Genomic DNA, 19050 nt, shown 5'->3' with positions numbered 1-19050 from the left:
TTATTTTTGCTAAACATACCTATAAAATAAAGGGAAATATGAAGGTAATAAAACAGTAGTTATGACCATATGAATAGGTTATTTGATGAAAGGGAAGCAGTGACAGTAGTAAATTTTATCAAATCTAAGAAAGGGTGATTTCTTTTCAGTTTCGTTGCGTAGATATGATCTCATGACATTTAAAATTTCTATTCAGAGTTAATGTTAATCATTGGAATTAACTTTAAAAATTACTAAAACTCATTATTTTAAATGATGGACTTCTATAACTGAAAAGGGAACAAATCATTCACTTGAGAGCTGTAATACTGTTTGAGAAACATCACACACAAAAAAGTTGTATTAAAGAATTGCATATCTTAAAATGTAAATAAGTGACTCTTGTTTTAGTGATAATGAATAAACCAGTATAATAATTATTTCCCCGTATCTTAAAGGGAATTAGGCAAAATTCAATCTTTTATCTAAATAAATTACACAATCTCATAAATTTTGCCTTACAAATCTTCAAGTTCACTGTTCAAATACTTTATTATTTTCTTAGACTGCCCAAAGGAAAAAGTAGTATAAAATTAATTTCTATGTGGAACATTCAATGAAGATTTATCTAATGGGTGTATTTACAGATTTCAGATCTTTGAAAATGTACTTATGTCTTTACAAAAGATAAACTTTGTATCATAAGAATCCTAATTATAATTTTGACATTTCAACTGAGAAATGTCTCTCCCACTGGCTCTCTATGAAATAAGATAACAATAAGATAAGTACTTTCAAAAATCTCTTCAATAGAGAATGGCTTTTAAAAATGTGATGACTTGGAAAAAGTGGACTACACATAGTATTTTTCTTTAAGAAAGACTTCTGGTTTAGTTTAGTCTTTTAGAAACTTAATTGCTAATGAGTGTGTGTTCATTCCATTTCTTTTCTTGAAATTGGCAATTATTTTTTTCTTTCTTGTCTTTCACATCAACTTAAAGGCTGTGCTTAAAAGGTTAGAGTCAAGGAGAGCCATAGTACTACAGGTGAAGGCCTAGAGAACTTCCTGTGGATAAATACTTAAGTCACTATGATTTCACTTACATGGATCGAATTTAACCATAACCAACCTACATTAAATCGGTGATATTTCTCAAATATAAAAATCCACAAATCACATGAAAAGGGATAAAACGGTTAATTTTGTGTGCTTTGGAAGAGAGTCAATAGTGACTCCCAGGTGCCTTTCTGAGGGTGCAATTCTGGAAGAAGTTTGGAAAGTAAGAACATGTTAAATTGAATGTTAAATTTGAAGTGAAGTAATGGATACTTACATTCATAAGGTATGGTATAGATAATAGCCATTCAGCACCTTTTTTCACATCAAAGGTTTCTAAGGTGGTTTTAAAGGCTAATATGCTAATATTGAAGGTATTAAATCATTTATAGTTGGAAATAATTCTATTGCCCCTTTTTCTAAATATTCCAGCTGTCTTCCAATGCAATTAACCTTTTTCATTATATTAATAACATTTAGATTGTAAAGGACTAAAATGGAAAGGAAAATATCAAAATAAAGGAGACCTTGCCAGTGCCACTTCATATACAGTATACAAGGGATGGCAAATAGATTTTATCTCTCATACCTATTCTGATAGACTGGTAATGGTTACCACAAGGGCTGTGTAAAAAGGAAGGTTAGGTTGAATATAATCTCAGAAGAGAGAATGATTAGTAAGATATATTTGCTTTGGGTTCTTGATATTTGCCCTCCGTCAGTAGATCTTTGACTTTGCAAGAGATGTTCATAGGACCTCTATGAATTTCCATCTTAAATTGGAACATATGATTTTCCCTATCCCTACAAAAATAAATATGCATAGACAAAGAATAAGTAGTTCTGAGAGATGAATATCAATCTATTTGTTTTGCTCGTTTACCAGCTAAGAAACTCACTCTTGCATGTTCTAATGTAAATGATTCAAATTTGGGTCTCAGGGAAATTATAAATTAACTCATAGACTTTCAGGTTGAAAGTACAACCATTCAATCTGTAGATGCAAATAGTCTATTTTTATAAATATTGCTCAGATGAATTCTCCAGTGCCATGGGTGAAAAAAATACTATTTTACTAATTTGTTCAGTTCAACATTATTTGCTTAAGATCCAAATCATGGTGCTAATTGGGCCAAAATTTTTCAAATGAAGAAAGACAAAGCTCCTTTCCTCCTACCATAAGTTGGAAACACTGCTCAGTGCACCATCCTAAAAGCACACGATAGGGTGACAGGTGGGTAAGATATTAGGGATAAATGTAAGATGCAAAGCATCACAAGGAAACTCTGTAGCCTCATCACTGAATTTGGAAGATAATAACACCATTAGGAGAATTGCCTACATTGTGTAAAAACCTATCTGACATCATTACCACCAGTGTCATCTACCCAAATAAGGTGCAGAGCTCTGCACGGCCAACTAAAACAACCAGACCTCCACCTGGGAGCCGAGATCATGCAGATTCACAGTGACCCAGCCACACTACACAGATCGGGGGTGCTGGGCTCATAGTTACCATTAAGCAATATAGATGGGCCATCAAAAGAGCTGTGATGACTCGCTCCCCTGGGCCACCATCTGCTTGTTTGCGGCGTGCAGTAACAATTCTCTCACTAGAACTGGCAGGACTTGGTGGTGAGATTCTTTTCCCTTTGAACTGATTGAGGAGGCTTTTGAAGGCATTAAGAAGACTGTGTATGTACTCATATTATCATTTTGTGCGTGTCTGGCACAACTATATATTTTTGTCATGTTGCCTTAAAAATATCTAAAGATTTTATTTAAGTCCTTAATAAGAAGTTACTAGGTTTTATTTTAGAATTCTGGTGCGATTGGCACACATGAAAGCAGTGACCTATTTTTCATTGTTTTTAAATGACTTGGAGCTTTTGTTTACCTAGTGAATTTCCAATTCACTTTTACTTTATCAATCTGTGACTTTGCCAACTGGTGAGCTTTGATTTTAAGGCTTTGCTGAAGCTTTCTTGAGACAGGCTATTATGATAGCATCTCTGTAAGTGCTGCAATATGACAAGCTTCCAAGGCAGTTGTAAAATAATTATAACTGCCACTAAAATGCCTTGGCTGGGATTGATATTAAAATGAACAAAGGGAACTCAAGAATCTAAATGTTCTCACTTGAGCCTGTGGTGCTATTTGGGTAAAGATTTTTTTTCTACCCAGATCAATCAGTAGTAACCCCCTGATTTTTTTTTTTTTTTGGACTGATTAAAACTATACTAGCCTTTTTGTGCCAAATGAAACTTCCAAACTCTATTTATAGATGTAAAACATAATCTGAAGATATAATATTTTTTAAAATGTTTTATCATAATTAAAAGATGATGGATTTTGTGTTTGAATGAAAATCTTTGCTATCATAACCACTGACATCTTGGTATCATTATATTTGTTACCAGTACCAAGACACTCTCATGGGCACAATTTACCCAACTGGCCCTGCTGTAGCTTTTCAAGGTCACTTGTATAACTTAAAGATAGAGACAGGTCTAGTCAATAGAATATTAAGAGATTTTATTGACCACTTGTTTCCTTAGCAATATCATAGAGGCAGGTCATACCCCCATCATGTGCCTTAACTGGAGGAGGAAACTAAAAAAAAATCATAGATAGGTACTTTACCTGTACATTATTTCCCCCAGAAGCTATTCTGTCCTTTTTATCCTTCATCAAAACAATTTATATCAACTAATAGTTAAATAACTATGAATAAAGTAGGTAGATGGATAAATTACTGATGGATGCCTTTTCTGAAATTTTATTTCCTTCAGTGACAGTTGGTGATCTTTGCTATCCCCAGTTAAGTTGTGCTTACTACCAACTCCAAATTCCTGTTTCATATTCTATATTCCTGTGTTCTGCCAATGCCTATATAATATGGTATTAGGGGAAACATAATTCTTTGCTTCAACCAGCTCCAGACAAAAATCTGCAGAGCTTCTCCTTGAGATGAGGAAACATATGGAATGTGAGTAAAGTTATTCTTCATCATAAACATTTTTAACTAGTGGAAAAGATAACTTAAAAAGGCCATATGCTTTAGAAAAGTAATTTTATTATGAAAGCTTCTGAGTAGGGCATACAAAGAGATAAAAAAATCTGGCGGTGTAAACTCATGAAGCTTAGCACCTTGTACAGTCAACACTACATTCTCATACAGTATTCTCCTTTAAGTCTTCTTCAGTAGAAACCACAAAAGAGCAGAAACCAAGTGCTGGTCTCATTAGCCAGAGATTGTAGGTTTGTTCTTAGTTGCGCTAGGTTGTTTTAGTCATAATGTTGTTTTAAAGGGAATATGTTAAAGTGAAAACAACAGAGTTTTGGGGAGTCAGAGCTAAATTAAAATACTAGTCCTACAAATTAGTAGCTCTTTGATCTTGGACAATTCATTTGAACTTTTAATTTTATGTTTCCATATGGATAAAATAAAGATCATGATACATACTTTTTAGGGCCTAGCCCAATGACTGGCACATAGCCAGAACTCAGAAAATCATGGCTATTATTTTTAGTATTAGTATGAGACTCAGTATAAAGTCTATGGATCTAGGGATCTAATATCTAATTTACCTAATTTTATTCCATATCTTCGTCCTGAGATAGCTGCCTACATACAGAAGACAGAATGATAAAATGTTCACATTATCAATGTCATTAATAATAAAAGCACTTACCCCAAGTCAACAGTGATTTGGGTAGTATTTATGTATCCAATTTTCAGGTTGATAAATACATAGATATTATTGTGCTAGAGGATAATGTGTTCACATCCTCTATTTTACGAATTGAAGAAAAATCAATAGTCCAGATAATAAAATGACAGATGGGTGAAAAATTATACTGACATTCCAGTTTTCTTGATCATTAGAATAATAATTTTAATTAATTAGGTGGCAGATACCCAAATTAATTTTTACCCCATCCTACCACCTGCCTCCTACAACAACCCTCAGTTTGTTTCCTATAGTTAAAAGAGTTCCTTGTGGTTTGCCTCCTTCTCTGTTTCATCTGATATTAGTTTCAGGTATATGATATAGTGATCCAATAATTCCATATATCACCTAGTGCTCATCATGAGATGAGAAGTGCACTCCTTTATCCCCATCACCTATTCTCATCCCCATTTCACTCACCCCACCCACCACTCCTCTGGTAACCATCAGTTTGTTCTTTAAGAATTTGCTTCTTGGGTTGCCTCTCTTTTTTTTTTTCCCCTTTGCTCATTTATTTTGTTTCTTAAATTCCACATATGAGTGACATCATATGGGATTTGTCTTTCTCTGACTGACTTAAATTTTGCATAGCTTTATACTCTCTAGCTCCATGCATATCATTGCAAATGGCAAGATTTCATTGTCTGAGGCTGTATAATATTCTATAATATACATGTATGTTAGTGTCTCTCTCTCTCTCTCTATATATATATATATATGCACATTCATACATACACCCCACACCTTCTTTATCCATTCATCTGTTGATGGACACTTGGGCTCTTTCCATAATTTGGCTATTGTTGATAATGCTGCTATAAACATTGGAGTGCATGTATCCCTTTGAATTAGTGTTTTGTTTTCTTTGGGTAAATGCCCAGTAATGGAATTGCTGCATCATAGGCTAGTTCCATTTTAACTTTTAAAGGAACCTCCATACTGTTTTCCCACAGTGGCTTCATCAGTTCTCATTTCCACCAACAGTGCATTAGGGTTCCTTTTTCTCCACATCCTTGTCAACACCTGCTGTTCTCATGTTGTTGATTTTAGCCATTCTGACAGATGTGAGGTGATATCTCATTGTAGTTTTGATTTGTATTTCCCTCATGTTAATTGATGATGAGCATCTTTTCATGTGTTTTTCGGCCGTGTGGATGTTTTCTTTGAAGAAATACTTGTTCATGTCTTCTGTCCATTTTTTAATCAGATGATTTGTTTTTTGAGTGTTGAGTTTTATAAGTTTTTGTATTTTTTGGATACTAACCCTTTATCAGATATATCATTTGCAAATTACTTCTCCCATTCCATAGGTTGCCTTTAAATTTTGTTGATTGTTTCCCTCGCTGTGCGAAGCATTTTATTTTGATGAAGTCCCAATAGTTTGTTTTTACTTTTGTTTCCCTTGCCTTAGGGGACCTATATAGAAAAAAGTTGCTATGGCCAATTTCAGAGAAGTTACTATGTGTGCTCTCTTTTAGGATTTTTATGGTTTCAGGCCTCACATTTAGCTCTTCAATCAACTTTTAATTTATTTTTGTGTTTGTTTTAAGGAAGTGAACCATTTTCATTCTTTTGCATCTAGCTGTCCAGTTTTCCCAATACCATTTGTTGAAGAAACTGTCTTTTTCCTATTGGATAGTCTTTCTTGCTTGTTGAAGATTAATTGACCATATAATTGTGGGTTTATTTCTGGGTTTTCTATTCTGTTCCATTGTTCTATGTGTCTTTTTTTGTGCCAGTACCATACCGTTTTGATTACTACAGCTTTGTAATATAACTTGAAGTCTGGAATTATGATGCCTCCAACTTTGCTTTTATTTTCAATGTTACCTTGGATATTTGGGGTCTTTTGTGGTTCCATACAAATTTTAGGATTGTTTGTTCTAGTTCTATGAAAATTACTGTTGGTATTTTGATAGCGATTGCTTTAAATGTATAGATTGCTTTGGGTAGTATAGATATTTTAACAATATTTGTTCTTCCAGTCCATGAGCATGAAACATCTTTCCATTTCTTGTGTCATCTTCAATTTTGTTCATCAATGTTTTATAGTTTTCAGAGTACAGGTCTCTACCTCTTTGGTTAGGTTTATGCCTAGGTATTTTACTATTTTTGTTGCATTTGTAAATGGGATTGTTTTCTTAATTTCTCTTTCTGCTGCTTCATTATTGCATGTCTATCATGCAACTGATTTCTGTATGTTGATTTTGTATCCTGGGACTTTAGTGAGTTCATTTATCAGTTCTAGCAGGTTTTTTTGTGGAGCCTTTCAGGTTTTCTATATATAGTATTGTGTCATCTGCGAATAGTGAAAGTTACATCTTCCTTACTGATTTGGTTGTCTGATTGCTGTGATTAGGAAGGACTTCAGTACTATGTTGAATGAAAGAGGTGAGAGTGGACATCCTTGTCTTTTTCCTTACTGTAGGGGAAAAACTCTCATTAAGGATGATATTAGCTGTGGATTTTTCATAAATGGCCTATATGTTCCCTCTAAATCTACTTTGTTGAGGATTTTTATCATGAATAAGTGTTGTCAAATGCTTTTCCTGAGTCTGTTGAAGTGATCATATGATTCTTATCCTTTCTCTTGTTGATGTGATGTATCATATTGAATTGTGAATATTGAAATACATTTGCACCCAGGAATAAATACTCTTGATTGTTGTGGATGATTTTTTTAACGTGTTGTTGGATTCGGTTTGCTAGTATTTTCTTGAGGATTTTGCATCTATATTCATCAGAGATATTGGCCTGTCCTATTTTTTTTTTTTTTTGTAGTGTCTTTATCTAGTTTTGGTATAAGGTAATGCTGGCAATAGACAATTATTTTTATGAAAAGAAGAAAGTTGAATAATTTGGATAATCGCAGTAAAGATCAGTCACTAGAAGGGTTGAAAGAAAATATACCATAAAAATCTAAATAGATTCTCCCTTGGATTCACATGCTAATGTCTAAAATTCTAGCTCTACTTTAATAATGTCAGAAACAGATAACAGAAACTGAATAATGTATGCAATATGATATATGCAAGAAAGTATAGGTGCTGTAGTTTGCTTTTTTTAAATCTAAGTTTGAAATTATATACCTGTGAGCAATTTTTGAAGACATATGTTTGACTTCACCATATATATGACATGCTTATAGTTCTATATTTACATATACCAGAAGAAATCTTCTTAAGTCAAATTCTAGAAGTTGTTTTTAAGTAATAAATTAGGAAAAATATGAAAAGACATAACTAAATCCTATTATGTTTAGCTTTGTGGTATTTTTCACTTGTTCTTTATAAAAATACGTAATCTATTACTTTTTTTCTGTTTTATTGGTATTAGCTGACACACACTTTGGAAATACATGCTTGTGACTCCTTTTTAAATGATTAAGCAAATTCAGGTAATTTTAATGTTGTAGCACAACCACTAATAGAAAGTTTCACAAGTTATTAGAGGGATAAATTATTATGCACAACAGTTCAAAGAAAATAAAAACAATTCTGCAATGTAAGGATATATTGTCAAATGTTAAAATTTACATCAGCAAAATAAAAACATTTCATTGAATGATTTCTAATACTACTTTCTCCATTATAACAAACCTCAATGTCATTGAGATTGACACCATTTTTTGTTTTTGTCTTTCTCTCTGGTCTATGTACTATGACAGAAATATTTCATGTTTATGTACTTTGTTTTGTTAGAGCACTTCACAAAACCACTGCTCAATTCCAAGGGATTAACGAAGAGCAGAATACAGTCATATTTCTTTATCTTTTTAAATGTCACATAAATTCAGGAGATGTTTGGCATGTCAGAAACTTCAGTCTAGATTACCACTGTTTTAAAGTCCCATTCCTAATCTAAATGATAGAATCTGATACTTCTTACTTCCAAGAAAGTCTTTATATGTTACAAGTGTCTTCTCAATCATTATTGAACTCAGAAGCAGGCACTCAATCCATAGATCATTGTTCTACTGGGAGTACATTTTTGTCAGATGACATTTTTTCTCTTAGGGTGTGCGTGTGTGTGTGTGTGTATGAGAGAGAGAGAGAGAGAGACTGCCATCACATCTAATTTCATTTGTTTTACTACAACAAGGAAATCCATTCATTGGTTATTCCTCCTCTCCCCTCCTTGCCTTTTCTCCACTAAAGCACCTCCTCACCACTGCCCTGTCTACTATTAAAGTTCCAAAGATGGTACCAACCATTGTGACATGTAGTATTTGAATGCGTTCATAGTCAGAAATCAGAAGGTGCTTTAGTTTGCTAGGGCAGCCATAACAAAATACCACAGAATGGTTGGCTTACAAAATAAAAATTTATTTTCCCACAGTTCTGGATGTTAGATACCCATGATTAAGGCTTAGACAGGTTTAGTTTCTTTCAAAGCCACTCTACTTGGCTTGCAGATATCCATATTTTCTCTGTGTCCTCAAATAGACTTTTCTTTTTGTGTATATATCCCTGGTATCACTTTTTGTGTTAAAATTTCTTCTTCTTATAAGGACACTAGCCAGATTTGATTAGGGCCCAACCTAATAATTTCATTTTGACTTTGTCACCCCAAAATCTCAAAATGTGACAATATCGGAGATAGGACCTTTGAAGAGGTGACTAAGTTAAAACACAACATAGGAATTTGGGGGGACACAATTCAATCCATAACCTAGAGATTGCAAGCTATTTCCCAAAAGAAATTTAGGTGACCTCTTAAAAAAAAAAAGTATAATAAGAGAGTTTAGCTGTTGCTGTAAGCAACCACATTCCAAACCCTAAATATATGAGAAGCTAAAGAATTTGAGGATTCCTCAAAGTATGTCATAAAAGACACAGGTAGAATCCTAAGGGAACTGTCATTAAGTCCTAAGGGGAATGTCCCTATCTTAGCAAATGTAAATCTACAGCATAGTAAGTTGTGTTATACCCCATCTGATTAAAATGAACATATTGACAGAGGGTACTGATGGTTTTTACACAAGTTAGAAAAAAGCAGCCAAAATAGCAAAAACTTAATGTTAAAGTTTCCAGCAGTGTCCTGTCTTGTAAAGTGGAGAGATCCTCAAACTCTCTACTTACTAGAAAGATATGTTCTCCCTTGTGGGTTTAACTGGATTTATTAGGACTCATTAAAGTCAGTTGGATTGAAATGTTATTTCTTTATTTTACTTTAATTTCATTTTTGTCAAGTGTAATTTATTCCAAAATTCAGCTTCTCATATGCTTTAACAATGAGAATTTCAGGGAGAGCCCATATATATATTTTTATTCCAGGTTCCAGTTCCAGCAAAAAAATGTCCCCAGTTATAAGTGAGTAGACTGACTTTCTGGATTGTTTGGCAGTATAACATGAGCTCCCACACAGTCCTGCCTAAGCAGCCAGCTGATCTCTTGGGAATCCCCACCACTATGGTTATGATTTTAACGTCAGCATACTTCTTTGATAAATACTATTTGGTCTTACTCTTCCTATTCTGTGAAAATGTTTACATCAATAAATTCAGAAATTCCCCTAGCTGCTCTTAATTCATTTTTCTTTGAAACCCCCAGTTGTAATCTTTAGTCAAATTGCACTTTATATAGCATTTCTTAACAAACTGAAAAACTGTATTCAGCTTAGTCAAACTTGATCGTACTTCAGAACCTTGAACTGCTGCTCACTCTATTCTTAGATCTTTTCATACCTTACTTCTTTACATATTCCAGGTCAAATGTCAACCCCCCAAAGGCCTTCCTTGGTTAACCTTGCTAAAATGATGCTCATTTCCAGCAGCAGTCACCACTGCGTAAAAAAATGGCTGACAATACTTAGGGTCAGTGAATATGTCTTTCCTAAACAAAATCAATGAGTCAGTCAATCAATCTTGAATCCCGTGCAATATTCGAAGAATGAAAGCAACAAAACAAATTTTAAATTTCATATCTATCCTTACATTTTCATGTCTTAATTAAACATTGCCTGAAAATTGTAGGCAATATCTAACTAGATATTTTCCTATAATACACAAAATTTATGAGTTTATTAAGACTTTTATTTGAGGGGCGCCTGGGTGGCACAGCGGTTAAGCGTCTGCCTTCGGCTCAGGCGTGATCCGGCGTTATGGGATCAAGCCCCACATCAGGCTCCTCTGCTATGAACCTGCTTCTTCCTCTCCCACTCCCCCTGCTTGTGTTCCCTCTCTCGCTAGCTGTCTCTATCTCTGTCAAATAAATAAATAAAATCTTTAAAAAAAAAAAAGACTTTTATTTGAAAGCAAGTGATTCTTAGCTTTCAAGGGAGTCAACTGTCAGTGATTTATTTCGGTGAATCTCGCAAGTGTGGTCCCCAAAACCAAAGCATTAGGATTGCCAGAAAATTATTAGAAATGCAAATTTTGGACCCCATCCCAGAAGAACTGAATCAGAAATTAAAGTGGATGAACTGGAGGTGGGATCCAGTTATCTATAATTTAACAGAAGCTTAGGTGACTCTTTTGTGAGCCACTAGTTTACGTAATCAAGTCTAAATCTATACTTACAGCTATTCGTTATTGGTTGTTTTTTTTTTTTAAGATGTTATTTATTTATTTGAGAGAGAGAGAGAGAGAGAGAGAGAGCACGATCAGGGGGAGGGGCAGAGGGAGATGGAGAAGCAGGCTCCCTGCTGAACAGGGAGCCAGATATGGGGCTCTATCCCAGGACCCTGGGATCATGACTTGAGCCAAAGGCAGACGCTTAACTGACTGAGCCACCTGGGCACCCCTATACTTATGGCTATTTGAATTAAAATAGTAGCATTGCCATATGAACATATTTGTACTTCTTTAATGATTTTAGAAGCTACTGATATAATTGTAGAAAATCAATCTTGTTTCACTCTGATTTATAATTCCATTCACATGCTTGGCATCTCAAAATGATCCAAGAAGCCTATACCTAATATCTTTGCTAAAAGTCAATGTAGACTTTGGTTCATTTCCTGATACATGGATGAAAAGCTATTTCCCATTACATTTCTTTGGTATGGGACAGGATAAAATGAATAAGAAATGACAATAACCCAGTACTATTTATCAACCTTGCTGTCATTTCTTAAATATCATTTTCACAAATACATTATTACAGAGCTGTGGTAGAGGACAAAGGGATGATTTGGCAAGCTCCAAAAAGACTCTTAAATGTCGGGGAAAAATATTTTGTTCCAGAATCATGACAGATTTATGCTATGAATAAATGTTCGAAATTCAGATAATATATGTCACCATTCTTTTGTGGCGCAAAGATAGTAGAATTATAAGAGAGAAACTTCATTGTTTTTGTAGTATGACAAAAATATGGGTCTCTAATGAAAAAGGAAATAAGTAACATGTATTATTGAAGAAGCAGGAGCCAATGATAGAGTATGCTTCTGGCTTTTATCTCCACCTCTAGTGAACTCACTTGTATTCTTGCCCTACAAACAGAACTGCAATTTTGCCCTACAGACAGAAATGAAATTATTACCCAATGTTTGCAAGCTGCCTATTGTGTCAGAACATTTCTTTCTAGTAACATACTATGCTTAAAGAAGACAGTAACTAATACATAGAAGCACATCTTTCTGGTTTATTTATATATTTTTAAAGGTTTTATTTATTTATTTGAGAGAGAAAATGAGCAGAGGGAAGGAGAGAAGCAGACTCTCTGCTGAGCAGGGAAGCCTGATGCGGGACTCGATCCCAGGACCCTGAGCTGAAGGCAGACATTTAACCAACTGAGCTTACCCAGGTCCCCACATCTTTCTAGTTTAGACAGAAGTCCTTGTCCCTTAAATACATCAGATTATTTTCATCTCTTTGTATTTTGACTATATCTTTATCTTCTAATGAAAATGATAAAGTTAAAAATCAGAATTGCTATGATGAAAATCATTTGGGAATAAAATTGAGGACAATTGTATATAAATATAAAAATAATGACTAATAAGGACTTCATTTAGAATATACATACACACATATTTTTAAAATAATGAAATGGAGATTCTCAGTTTGATAGGAAAACAGGATTTATGACAAAATAGAATTCAAAACAAGTTTTTTTTTTAATTTCAGAATATGAAATCATTCTTTTAGACTACTTTGAGTATATCCCAATTCACTTAACTATAATTATTGAGAATTCTTAATAAAATATTAATGTTATATGATGAAAACTTGTTTAATATGAAGAAAATATATTTTATAANCCCCCAAAGGCCTTCCTTGGTTAACCTTGCTAAAATGATGCTCATTTCCAGCAGCAGTCACCACTGCGTAAAAAAATGGCTGACAATACTTAGGGTCAGTGAATATGTCTTTCCTAAACAAAATCAATGAGTCAGTCAATCAATCTTGAATCCCGTGCAATATTCGAAGAATGAAAGCAACAAAACAAATTTTAAATTTCATATCTATACTTACATTTTCATGTCTTAATTAAACATTGCCTGAAAATTGTAGGCAATATCTAACTAGATATTTTCCTATAATACACAAAATTTATGAGTTTATTAAGACTTTTATTTGAGGGGCGCCTGGGTGGCACAGCGGTTAAGCGTCTGCCTTCGGCTCAGGCGTGATCCCGGCGTTATGGGATCAAGCCCCACATCAGGCTCCTCTGCTATGAACCTGCTTCTTCCTCTCCCACTCCCCCTGCTTGTGTTCCCTCTCTCGCTAGCTGTCTCTATCTCTGTCAAATAAATAAATAAAATCTTTAAAAAAAAAAAAGACTTTTATTTGAAAGCAAGTGATTCTTAGCTTTCAAGGGAGTCAACTGTCAGTGATTTATTTCGGTGAATCTCGCAAGTGTGGTCCCCAAAACCAAAGCATTAGGATTGCCAGAAAATTATTAGAAATGCAAATTTTGGACCCCATCCCAGAAGAACTGAATCAGAAATTAAAGTGGATGAACTGGAGGTGGGATCCAGTTATCTATAATTTAACAGAAGCTTAGGTGACTCTTTTGTGAGCCACTAGTTTACGTAATCAAGTCTAAATCTATACTTACAGCTATTCGTTATTGGTTGTTTTTTTTTTTTAAGATGTTATTTATTTATTTGAGAGAGAGTGAGAGAGAGAGAGAGAGCACGATCAGGGGGAGGGGCAGAGGGAGATGGAGAAGCAGGCTCCCTGCTGAACAGGGAGCCAGATATGGGGCTCTATCCCAGGACCCTGGGATCATGACTTGAGCCAAAGGCAGACGCTTAACTGACTGAGCCACCTGGGCACCCCTATACTTATGGCTATTTGAATTAAAATAGTAGCATTGCCATATGAACATATTTGTACTTCTTTAATGATTTTAGAAGCTACTGATATAATTGTAGAAAATCAATCTTGTTTCACTCTGATTTATAATTCCATTCACATGCTTGGCATCTCAAAATGATCCAAGAAGCCTATACCTAATATCTTTGCTAAAAGTCAATGTAGACTTTGGTTCATTTCCTGATACATGGATGAAAAGCTATTTCCCATTACATTTCTTTGGTATGGGACAGGATAAAATGAATAAGAAATGACAATAACCCAGTACTATTTATCAACCTTGCTGTCATTTCTTAAATATCATTTTCACAAATACATTATTACAGAGCTGTGGTAGAGGACAAAGGGATGATTTGGCAAGCTCCAAAAAGACTCTTAAATGTCGGGGAAAAATATTTTGTTCCAGAATCATGACAGATTTATGCTATGAATAAATGTTCGAAATTCAGATAATATATGTCACCATTCTTTTGTGGCGCAAAGATAGTAGAATTATAAGAGAGAAACTTCATTGTTTTTGTAGTATGACAAAAATATGGGTCTCTAATGAAAAAGGAAATAAGTAACATGTATTATTGAAGAAGCAGGAGCCAATGATAGAGTATGCTTCTGGCTTTTATCTCCACCTCTAGTGAACTCACTTGTATTCTTGCCCTACAAACAGAACTGCAATTTTGCCCTACAGACAGAAATGAAATTATTACCCAATGTTTGCAAGCTGCCTATTGTGTCAGAACATTTCTTTCTAGTAACATACTATGCTTAAAGAAGACAGTAACTAATACATAGAAGCACATCTTTCTGGTTTATTTATATATTTTTAAAGGTTTTATTTATTTATTTGAGAGAGAAAATGAGCAGAGGGAAGGAGAGAAGCAGACTCTCTGCTGAGCAGGGAAGCCTGATGCGGGACTCGATCCCAGGACCCTGAGCTGAAGGCAGACATTTAACCAACTGAGCTTACCCAGGTCCCCACATCTTTCTAGTTTAGACAGAAGTCCTTGTCCCTTAAATACATCAGATTATTTTCATCTCTTTGTATTTTGACTATATCTTTATCTTCTAATGAAAATGATAAAGTTAAAAATCAGAATTGCTATGATGAAAATCATTTGGGAATAAAATTGAGGACAATTGTATATAAATATAAAAATAATGACTAATAAGGACTTCATTTAGAATATACATACACACATATTTTTAAAATAATGAAATGGAGATTCTCAGTTTGATAGGAAAACAGGATTTATGACAAAATAGAATTCAAAACAAGTTTTTTTTTTAATTTCAGAATATGAAATCATTCTTTTAGACTACTTTGAGTATATCCCAATTCACTTAACTATAATTATTGAGAATTCTTAATAAAATATTAATGTTATATGATGAAAACTTGTTTAATATGAAGAAAATATATTTTATAATTTTTTTATATTTGATATTTCACATTATCAGTTATATGGAAATTTATTTCTTACATATTACTTCTAAATTTTAGAGCATATACATGGAAAGAAGGCATACTTTGATTCTTTCCCAGAGCAAGTAATTGACATGTAGTCCTGTTGATAAGAGCGTAGATGTAACATGTCTTGAAATAACGTCTTTGTGGAAAGTAGACTTTTTTCAAAGTATTACAATGACCAGCAAAATTTTTGCCCTTCAAAAGACTATCTATTCCAGATATTTAATTAATACTAGAATTTGATACCAGACTTTAGTTATTTTTAATTGCTTAAATTGGGAAAATGCTGAAGAAAAAATAATTTTAAATTTGTGATTATTTCATGGCCATTACCACAATATTTCCACATTCAACTCTTGTTTTTTTTCCCGTAATAGTTAATCAATACATAATGTTAGCTAGTTAAAAAATCTAATTCACTTTTCACTAACTGCTCAAATACATATAACTAATATAAAGTTATTGAGAAGGGATTCATACATGAACTTAGTACATTGTTTAAAGAGGTAGTTCATATTTTTAATGGCATGCAAGCAAGTTGTAAAGAAGCTTTATCAATTTAAAAAGAAAAGGTAGATTTTCTTACAAAATAAATATGGAGTATATTTATACCTTGGGTATAATAATAGAAAAAGTAGCATTTGTTTACACTGTGGCTGACTTAGATGACATTAAAGTTTTAATTGGGAATTGTGGTTTTTATTTTTTACTTTCTATTTTGGTGATTTTTATTTGAAATACCTCAAAATTTGGGAAATATGAGTGAAAAGGCAATAGGGAGGATGTACACAAGCCTACTTACAAGGCTTGCTATGAACCCAAGGGAAACTAATTTGCACAATCCTTACTATTTCATTGTGGAAAAGATTCTGTGTATGGAAACGAATATGTTCCAAGTCTCAAGTTATAGAACAAAAGAGAATACTAAGTTATTTGTATGTTTTTAAATAAAAATATTTTAAGAATAAGTTATAATGGAGCAGGTAGCAGAGAATGGATGTTTCACTACCAATTGTTTACATCAGCCAGTGATTTCCATAATTTGATTTAGAATAATATTTCCAATAGTTTCAATTGTATTGATTGTACACACAAAAGAACAAAGTGCACAGTTAACAATATAATATGTGATTCTAAAAATTTCCATTATTTCAATATCTTCTAAATCATATTCATTCATATTCATCCACTTTAATATAACTAAAACTTGTTACTTTTATATTTAAGTCTGTTGATTATATATTGTGATAAAAAAGACATAGCTATTTTTAACATAAAAGACAAATGCCATATGACTTCAGTCATATGTGGAATTTAAAAACAAAACATATGAACATATGGGAAGGAAAAAAAAGAGAGAGAGAGGGAAGCAAACCATAAGTGACTCTTGGTGATAGAGAACAAACTGGAGGTTGATGGAGGGAGGTGGGTATGCGATGGGCTAAATGGGGAATGAGTATTAGGGAGGGCAATTGTCGTGATGAACACTGGGTGGTGTATGTAAGTGATGAATCACTAAATTCTACTCCTGAAACCAATATTACACTCTGTTGCCTAATTAGAATTTAAATGAAATTTTGAATAAAAATTGTCTGTTTCAAAATATAAAATCGTTTTAAATATCCAGAGATTTGACATATTACAAATATTACATATTTGCTGTATTATTTAAAATTTTATGATTTTATTTTGTAAAATTAATTTTAGGTGATGTGCTAAATATAAAATTAATAAAAAATATAAGTGTAAGTTATCTTAAATGTGTACTTGCAGTATTTTAAAATCTTGTTATAGAAAACATTTGAAAATAATAAATATGTTTTCATGTATGCTACTTTATAGCAGCTTATCTCTCATAATTTTGAGACTGTCATTCAAAATTTTTTAAAAAATCAAGTACTTGGTCAATATTTTTAGATTATTTGTTCTCATAAGCAATTATCCAGAAATTAAGAGTTAAATGGACACTTGTCTATTGTCACCTAAAATTATATTTCCAGCTGTATTTTTTCATCATGTATAACAGTTATTTTTCATGTGATTTTTAAAAATCAATTCGTTATTCATTGCTCCCAAAATATGAATCTTCAACAACAAATCCAACTGCCAAATGATGATATAAGTTAATTAATTAATTCAACAAACATTCTAAGCAATTGCCATGTGCCAGACACTGTTTGAAGCCTTGAAGATATTGCAATGAAATAAAGTCTGCAGTCATGAGACTGACTTGTCGTGAGGGTGAGAGGAAGATAGATAACAAAACTAAACAAATAAGCATAAAATTTGTTAGGAAATGGTAAATTTTAAGCATATAAAAGAAAAATGGAAAGAGTGGCATGAAGTAGAAGAAAGTGCTCTTTTGTAATCAGGGAAGATTTCTTTCAGATGGTAGTATTTACACAGTCCTGGAAAAAGCGATTGAACCAGCTGTAGGGACACATGGGGCAATGATGTTTAAGGCAGAAGAAACAGCAAGTACAGATATCCTGAGGCAGAAACATGAAAATCCTTTTGAAAGAAAATGAATGAGGGACTGTGACTAGAATTAAGTGGCCAAAGCAGAGTTGGTAGAAGGGATGGAGAGTGGAAGGTAAAGTCCAAGAAGTAGATGGTTGGAGAGGCAGCTCGTGCCAAGCCTTGTGGGCACTTGTAAGGGTTTTCAATTTTATTCTGGGTGATATGGAAAGTAATTAGAGGTCTTTCTGTTTCTCATAATATTTCTTCTCTCAAGCCACCCACTCTCATTAGTCTCTTACCACGTTGCTTGTGCAGTATTTACATAGCCTCTGGAACAGTTAGATCTTGATTCCAATGTCTTCTCAGTCTCCACTTTCCCCTTCACAACAAAGTAAAGCTTCAAAAGGACTTTTTGGAAGATGTTGTTTCCTGATCAAAACTTTATAATAAAAACAACAACAGTAACATTGGCCATCATTTTACTGTTGCATCCATTATCTAATTTAATTAATATTTTTTCACATTAACCCTATGAAGCAAAAACTATTATACATACCCTACAGGTGAGGAAATGGTGGCTTAAAGAAGTTAGGTAATTGGCTTAAGTGAATGTAGCCAAACAGCTGTGAAGACATGATTTTAAGCATATTATTGCCCTTCGTCACTGTTCCCACCCCGAATGCTAACATCACCTCGTGCTTAGCTGACCCAGCCAGAGTCAGGGCCTACTTCTGGTGTCCTGGGGGTGGAGTGTCTGTCAATGGCATCTATTCTCCAGACTAACTGAAGTAGCTAGAAAGCTACTTTGAATTTATATCATATGCTCTATCTGAGTTTCTTCTTCTTAAAATGTGGTTTGAGCCAATTTGAAGGCCATCTTTCTGTTCAACCATTTTTGACAGGGATTTTTCTTAGAACTTTCCAAAGATTCTCCCATCACTTCAGAAACTTAATTTGAAGTAATGTAAAAGAAAACGAGGTTCAAAATATTAAGCTGCTTTTAGATTCCCTCTATCTTGTACGTTCCTGTGTGGATTCAAGGAAGGGCCGATTTTTACTTCGTTTTGTTTTCTAATGATCAAGTCACTGT

At 33.6% G+C, this 19050-nt stretch overlaps 1 protein-coding gene across 1 annotated transcript in view; it reads left to right on the top strand.

Annotated features, from left to right (window-relative positions):
- CCSER1 (coiled-coil serine rich protein 1) overlaps positions 1-19050 on the top strand; it is a 1293520-nt gene that overhangs the window by 1181468 nt on the left and 93002 nt on the right. The gene's annotated exons all lie outside the window — the stretch shown is intronic.

Source organism: Ailuropoda melanoleuca, chromosome 11 (genome assembly GCF_002007445.2).
Source record: "Ailuropoda melanoleuca isolate Jingjing chromosome 11, ASM200744v2, whole genome shotgun sequence".
In the NCBI taxonomy this organism is placed as follows: domain Eukaryota; kingdom Metazoa; phylum Chordata; class Mammalia; order Carnivora; family Ursidae; genus Ailuropoda; species Ailuropoda melanoleuca.
The sequence above is the reverse complement of the archived record's forward strand: the minus strand, read 5'-3'. Positions and strand labels throughout refer to the sequence as shown.